Source organism: Felis catus, chromosome A2, assembly GCF_018350175.1.
Source record: "Felis catus isolate Fca126 chromosome A2, F.catus_Fca126_mat1.0, whole genome shotgun sequence".
NCBI classification, from domain to species: Eukaryota; Metazoa; Chordata; class Mammalia; order Carnivora; family Felidae; genus Felis; species Felis catus.
The window spans coordinates 79,437,302-79,445,430 of record NC_058369.1 but is presented as its reverse complement, the minus strand read 5'-3'; the positions used below and the strand labels follow the sequence as shown (position 1 = coordinate 79,445,430).

Here is an 8,129-nt window from a genome sequence, read left to right as displayed (position 1 = left end):
TAAAAATTTAAAAAAAAATTTTTTTAAAGAAAATTCTAGATACTCCACCTGAGGGTTATACAGTAAGAGATGATCAGATATTAAGACTTAAAGAGGCATTACATGCTCAAATTAAGCTGCATTGCTACAACTAGGCTGGAGCCTATGGATGTAAGCTTTGTTGGAAGGAAAAAATGGATGAGGCAGATGTTGTACGTGGCAGCCCAATGACCATATCCAGCTATCGTTTTGTTGGTTCACAAAGAGCGTAGTGAAACATGGTTAAAATAATTTCACTACCTGCATTACCTATATTAAAAGATTTTATGTAAATGAATGCAGATTTTCCTATATTTTATTTTAGAGAGAGGGCACAAGTGAGCAAGTGGCAGAGAGAGAGAGAGAGAGAGAGAGAGAGAGAGAGAGAGAGAGAAATGGGGCTCACCTGAAGCTGGGCTCAAACTCCCTGATGCGGGGCTCCAACTCACGAACCCTTTGACCATGACCTGAGCCCAAGTCAGATGCTTAACCGACTGAGCCACCCAGGCACCCTAGATTTTCATATTCTATTAAATGCATGAGATCTGTCCAAACTGGATCTTCATTCCCACAAGCAACATACATTCTCTGCTTTGCCCGAATCCTCACCAAGCCTGCTTCCCACGACATTCGTTATAGATAGCAGAGCCAGACTGCTCTGGGTTTGAATACTGGCTCCACTACTTTGTGCTCTTGGACAATAATTTATTCTCTCTGTGCCACTATTTCCTCAAGTTAAATGGGGATTATAATAGTATCTTTATCAGTGGGTTATTGAGAGGAATAAATGAGTCAAAATATATCAAGTGCTTAGAATAGTGCTGGGCACATAGTAAGAGCAAATAAGCATTTGTCATCAACACTGTCATCATTATCATTTTCTTAGCTCTATAAGCATTTGAGTTTACCATCCCCGGCTCCAATACTCAAACTTTAACATATATTAGAAACACATGGGGTTTGGCTTTAAATGCAACTTATCAGGGGTGCCTGTCTGGCTCCATCAGTAGAGCATGTGATCCTTGATCTCAAGGTCATAAGTTCAAAACCCACATTAGGCATGGAGCCTCATTAATTAAAAAATGATAATAATAAATACAACTTATCAGATTCCAACCCAATCTTGTTTACTACGTTCAATTTGGAGACCAAGGGATGTGCATTTTAACAAGCAGCCAGATGATCAAATGTTTTTTTGATATTGTACCCCATCAGTAAACATTTCAAGAAAGCACCCTCAATATGACATTTACTTATTTTTATGAATTACTACATCAGTCACAAAACCAACATATTACCTGCATTATAAAATTGTACAAAAACATTTTAGAAAGACAAAATAAAGATAACTAAAAATAATTCTATAATTTACAAAATCAAGACTTTTTGTTCTTACTAAAAATGTTGCCAGTACTAACTTTGTAGTGAGAGCAAAATGACTAATTATGGTCCTTTCAAATTTTTTAAATCTTGGTTTGACACTTTGTGAGATAGCAATTCATAAAAACACTTCTAAGTTCAGTTTATTTTTGTACTTGATCTTAATGGCTATCAAAGCAAAGAAGGTATTTCATAAAGGTTTGATATATAATAAACACTTAGGGCAAAGTTTATCAATAATGATAAGTGCCTGAGTGGCTTAGTCAGTTCAGCATCTTACTTGGGCTCAGGTCATGATCTTGTGGTTTGTGGGTTAGAGACCCATGCTGGGCTCACTGCTGTCAGCATGGAGCCCACTTGGGATCCTCTGTCCCCCTCTTTCTCTGCCCCTCACCCACTTGGACACACACACACACACACACACACACACACACACTCTCTCTCTCTCTCTCTCTTTCTCAAAAATAAATATTAAAAAAAATGTTAAGGGATAGAAAATAATGATAAGAATAAAAATTTTTGTTTCAAGTAGTCCTCATAATTTTTTTTCTTTTCTTTCTTTCTTTCTTTCTTTCTTTCTTTCTTTCTTTCTTTCTTTCTTTCAATTGGCTTTATGCCCAATGCAGATCCCAAGGCAGGGCTTGAATTCATGACCCTGAGATCAAGACCTGAGCTGAGATCAAGAGTTGGGGGTGCCTGGGTGGCTCAGTTGGTTAAGTGTCTGACTTCAGTCTGGTGATGATCTCATAGTTCATGGGTTCGAACCCCACATCGGGCTCTGTGCTGACAGCTTGGAGCCTGGAGCCTGCATTGGATTCTGTGTCTCCCTCTCTTTCTGACCCTCCCCTGCTCACGCTCTGTCTCTCTCTCTCTCAAAAAATAAATAAACATTAAAAAAGTGAAAAAAATTATAGACCTCAAAGACATGTTTTTCTTTTTTTAATTTTTTAAAGTTTATTTTGAGAGACAGAGCGAACAGGGGAAGGGAAGAGAGAAGAGAGAGAGAATCCCAAGCAGGCCCTGCGCCTGACACGGGGCCGAACTCACCAACGATGAGATCATGACCTGAGCCGAAATCAAGAGTCAGACGCTTAACTGACAGAGTCACCCAGGTGCCCCTCAAAGAGATGTTTTTCGATGTGGTTATGTATCTGTTGATAGTTATCATATTGGAAATTAAAACAAAAAATTTAAAAAACAAGAATCCCTAAGCACACATTCCATTTGCAGCAGAATGACGATGGCATCCATGTCACGGAGCCTATAGAAAACCCCACTGCATACTTAGGAGAGTTTGAGAGTGGAAAAGGCACAAACGTCTTAGTGCTATGTATTTGGGGCTCACAGAACTCCTGTGGGTCCCCAGACCTCACTTTGAGAATCAATGCTCTAGGGAACTTTTTTTAATTTTTTTTTTAACGTTTATTTATTTTTGAGACAGAGAGAGACAGAGCATGAACGGGGGAGGGTCAGAGAGAGGGAGACACAGAATCTGAAACAGGCTCCAGGCTCCGAGCTGTCAGCACAGAGCCCGACGTGGGGCTCAAACTCACGGACCGCGAGATCATGACCTGAGCCGAAGTCGGCCGCTCAACCTACTGAGCCACCCAGGCGCCCCGGGAACTTTTGGGTTGGTTTCATTAAACTAGATAATACAACCTACAAATCTAGTAACTAGGCTTGGGTAATCTGCAAATGGCCCCGTATTCTGGAGTGTGATGATGCCTCCATGTCAGGAACCCCCAGTCTTTCCTCAGAATAACATATTTGATATTGAGTGACTGATATATGAATGACAGGGTACTAGAGTGAAAAATCCACATACTAAATACTGATTGAGCTTAATTTCACATTTGCACAAAAATAAACACAAATGCAAGGTATAATACTTATTCCAACATTCCAAGTAGTCTACACCCCACTTTAGACCAGTCGGTGTAGTTATGCGGGGTATTGCCTAAAGAGAAGAGCTGAGGAGAGGACCCTAGTATAGGTTGAACTGTGTCCGCTAAAAAGAGATTTTGAAGTTTTAACACACCCACTCTTCAACACCATCCTGTGAATGTAACCTTATTTAGAAATAGTCTTTGGAGATGTCATCAAGTTAAAAGGAGGTCACACTGGATTAGGGTGGGTCCTAATCCAATGACTGGTGACCTTGTAAGAATAGGGAAATTTGGATACAAAGATACAGAAGACACAGAGACAGAGGGAAGAAGGCCACGTGACCTCAGAGGCAGAGACTGAAGTAGTCCATCTACAAGGCAAGGAATGCTGAGAGCATGGGCAGCTACCAAAAGCTAGGAAGAAACCAGGAAGCGTTCTTCCTTAGACCTGCACAGGGAGTATGGCCCTACCGAGGCCTGGATTTCAGACTTCCAGCTTCCAGCCATGAGGAGAGAAGACATTTCTGGATTTCTGTTTTGTTTTAAGTAATCTCTACACCCAATGAGGGGCTTGAACTCATGACCCCGAGGTCAAAAGTCACATGCTCTTCTGACTGAGCCAACCAGTTGCCCCAACATTTCTGTTACTTTAAGCCAGTTTGTTATAGCAACCCTAGGGAACTAATGAAGGGGCCCATGTTTGGAGAGGCTTTTTGGGTCTTTGAGAAAAAGGTCTGAGGGCAGGGCTGGGAAAACAAATTCTAGCTGCTGTTCTGCAGTTCTATCTTTCGATAATGTACTAGCATTTCTCCTAACTCTATCACATTCTGAGCTATTAATGATCTATTCTCTTTATCCTATTTATTATCTATTTACTGAGTAGATATTTCCTTTCTTTATCCTACTTCTATTTGTCAGCGCTTTGACAATCAAAGCAAAAATCTATTTAAAAAAAATTTTTTTTAACGTTCATTCATTCTTTAAATTTTTTTTTTTTTTTTTTTTTTGAGACAGGGAGAGACAGAGCATGAACGGGGGAGGGTCAGAGAGAGGGAGACACAGAATCTGAAACAGGCTCCAGGCTCTGAGCTGTCAGCACAGGCCCGACGCGGGGCTCAAACTCACGGACTGCAAGATCATGACCTGAGCCGAAGTCGGCCGCTTAACCGACTGAGCCACCCAGGCGCCCCACGTTCATTCATTCTTGAGACAGAGAGAGAGAGACAGAGCATGAGCGGGGGAGGGGCAGAGAGAGAGGGAGACATGGAATTAGAAGCAGGCTCCAGGCTCCAAGCTGTCAGCACAGAGCCCAATTCGGGGCTCGAACCCACGGACCACGAGACCATGACAGGAGCCGAAGTCGGACGCTCAACCAACTGAGCCACCCAGGTGCGCCCCCTTTTTTTTTAAATAGGCTCCACACCCAATGTGGGGCTTGAGCTCATGACCCTGAGATCAAGAGTCATGTGCTCTACCAACTGAGCCAGCCAGATGCTCCAAAAGTCTATTTTTTGTTGTGTATTTCAATATGTTGGTTTGACTCTACAACTGGGAGGCCTCAGTAAATATTTGTTTACTAATGTAAGAGATAGGAAAGGTCTTCTAAAGGTTATGTGTTGTAGAGAGATTGATATTTCTGCAACTTAGAATTCACTTATAAGAAGTTCTCTTTTACACTGAATATGTGTTATTTAATGTTTTTTACCTATAAATTTGAGTAGAAGCACTCTGTAGCTGATAATAACTTGTACCTATTCCTTTTTTTTTTTTTTTTGCTTAGGGTATTTCGGAATCGCTGATGTGTTTAGATGACTTTGTTGTTTATATCTATCTGTCATTTTTTTAAGGGCATAAAACATTTAAACACATTTCGTCAATATGACGCCAAAAATACAGACTTGTCCTTTTCCCCTACTTTCACGTGTGAGATTTGAAGACATTGTTTAACATGTCCACCAAAGTATTATTTAATTATCTAGGACCTAGGGGTCAGCAAACTTTTTCTGGAAAAAAAAAAAGAATCAGTCAATTATTCAGGTTTTTGGATTTTACAATCCTTGAAAAACATAAAGGCCATTCTTAACTCATGGGCTGTGCCAAAACATCCACTGACTACATTTGGCCTGCTGAGGACAGTTTGCTGATTCTAGAAGTCCCTTTGTTTGTTTCACTTGTTTGTTTCACTATTCACCATTGATTAAAAGTCTAGATCTTATGAATTCACATGTTAAGATGTATTTTTCTCCAGTAAGGGTAATATTAATCTGTCTGATAGAAATATAACATCAAAGGTTATGGGAAAAGAAGTTTATGGTTTATTATCAAAAGATATTAACTAACCAGTTTTGTATCTAACAGAGCAATTCCTTTTTTTTTTAAAGTTAAACTTTAGGGGCACCTGGGTGGCTCAGTTGGTTAAGTGTCCGACTCTTGATTTCGGCTCAAGTCATGATCTCCCAGTTTGTGAGTTTGAGTCCCAAGTTGAGCTCTGCACTGGTGGCGTGTGGACTGCTTGGGATTCTTTCTCTCTCTCCCTCTCTCTCTGCCCCCCTTCTAGTGGACGCGTGTGCTCTCTCTCAAAACAAGTGAATAAACCTAAAAATAAATATATAAAAATGTAAAATTCAAGATTTTTGTAGATTTACTTTCAGTTGTAAGAGATAATACAGAGAGATGCTGTGTACTCTACCCAGTTTCCACAACAGGAACATCTTGCAGGACTATAGTACAGTATACAGTCAGGATACTGATGAATAGAGTCAAGACACAGAGCATTTCCACCACCTCAAGGATCCCTCATGTAGCCATTTTTTTTAAGTTTATTTATTTTGAGAGAGAGAGAGAGAGAGAGAGAGAGAGAGAGAGAGAGAGAGGAGAGGGAGAGAGGAGAGAGGGAATCCCAAACAGGCTCCGCACTGTCAGTGAGGAGCCCAATGTAGGGCTCGATACCAGGAACCTTGAGATCATGACCTGAGCCAGAATCAAGACTTGGATGCTTGCTTTTCCATGCTACCCAGGGAGGGGTCCATACGCATTGTCCTGTGTTCCTGTCATAACTTAAAGGGAAATTTTCATGATATCCCGAGCCCTTGATGTCCTACAAATGCAAGGAGGAGGATGTCCTTAAATTCCCCGCAGCAGGAACCCACCTAGGTGGCATCAACCTTGACTTCCAAATGGAACAGTACATATACAAGAGGAAAAGTGGTGGTAAATCTGAAGAGAACCTGGGAGAAGCTTCTGCTGGCAGCTCGTGCCATTGCTGCCATTGAAACCCCAGCTGATGTCAGTGTCACATCATCCAGGAGTACTGGCCAGTGAGCTGTGCTGAGGTTTGCTGCTGCGGCTGCTGCTGCTGCTGCTGGACCCACTCCTATTGTTGGCCACTTCACTTCTGGAACCTTCTTCACTAACCCAGATCCAAGCAGCCTTCCGGGAGCCGAGACTTCTGGTGGTAACCGATCCCAGGGCTGACCGCCGGCCTCTCACGGAGGCGTCTTCCGTTCACCTGTGTCCCATCGCTCTGTGTCACAGACTCGCCTCTGCCCTCTGTGGGCGCTACCAGCTGTTGCAACAACGGGGGAGCTCGCTCGGTGGGTCCCACGTGGCTGCTGGCCCGGGACGTTCTGCGCACGCGCGCGAGCGGCTCCTTTTCTGTGAACACCCACGGGAGGTCCTGCCCGATCTCTGCTTCTACAGAGATCCTGAAGCATCGAAGAGGAAGAGCAGGCCGCTGCTGAAAAGGCCGTGACCAAGGAGGAATTTCAGGGTGAATGGACTGCTCCCGCTCCTGAGTTCACAGCTACTCAACCCCAAGTCGCAGACTGGTCTGCAGGCGTGTGGGGCCCTCGGGGCCCAATTCAGCAGTTCCCCCACTGAAGACAGGATGTACACAACTCACTGATGAGTTGAAAAAAACCTTCTCCGTGTGTTCCTTCTCTATTTGAATGAGTCATCTACATGCCATCAGTAAGTATATGTGTTGTCAAAGTACATTGTTATGTACAATGTTACATTAGTTTCAGGTGTACAACATAGTGATTCAGCAAGGACATTCTGCTGTGCTCACCACAAGTGTGGCTGCCGTCTGTCACCACACAACACTACGACAGCACCACTGACTATTTCCCTACGCTGTATCTTTCATCCCCATGACTTACTCAGTCCATAACTAAGCCTGTGCCTCCCACTCCCTTGCACCCATTTTGCCCTCCTCCTCCCCCTAGTCCCCTCCGGGAACCACCAGTTTGTCTCTGTATTTATGGGTCTGTTTCTGCATGAGTCACATTTTAAACTTTTTGCAAATAATACTTTGATATAATTACTTATCCCATGCTTGCCTCCTAAAGAGAGTTTCCAGTTGGCTCAGTTTTGTTTTTTTTTTTTTTTTTTTTTTTTTTTTTTTAATTTAGAAAACTTGTATCTAGTCAGAAAAGCTCAGGTCACCTTTTCTCTCCTCCAGCCAGAATAAAAATATAATTTACTTTGAGTTTCAAAGTAATGAAACCTTCAGTGACAGGTTATTTCTGTGACATTTGGGGGTGAGTTAAGAAGAAAGAAATTTTAAAATAGCATTCTTATCCTATGCCACTGGCTCACTTTTCATTTTTTAAGCAATGATTCCAACAGCATATCAGTATAGGGATTTATGATTAATTGGTCAAAAAACCCCATGTGTCTTTCAGACTTCAATTTTTTGCTTCTAGTGAGAAGCAGATAGTTCATGATAGAGATTATTACTTAATAGAAAAGGTATGTTTTCTCAGATGAGAAGATTAGAGGCCACTTAGTCTACTCCACTGTTTCAGAGCATGACTAAAATAATAATTTTTTTTTTCAATTTTA

The 8,129-nt window shown here is 42.0% G+C and overlaps 1 pseudogene; it reads left to right on the top strand.

The window, feature by feature from the left end:
- The first annotated feature begins 6,357 nt into the window (after positions 1 to 6,357).
- Positions 6,358 to 7,248, top strand: LOC105260379 (annotated as a pseudogene).
- The last annotated feature ends 881 nt before the right edge of the window (positions 7,249 to 8,129 follow it).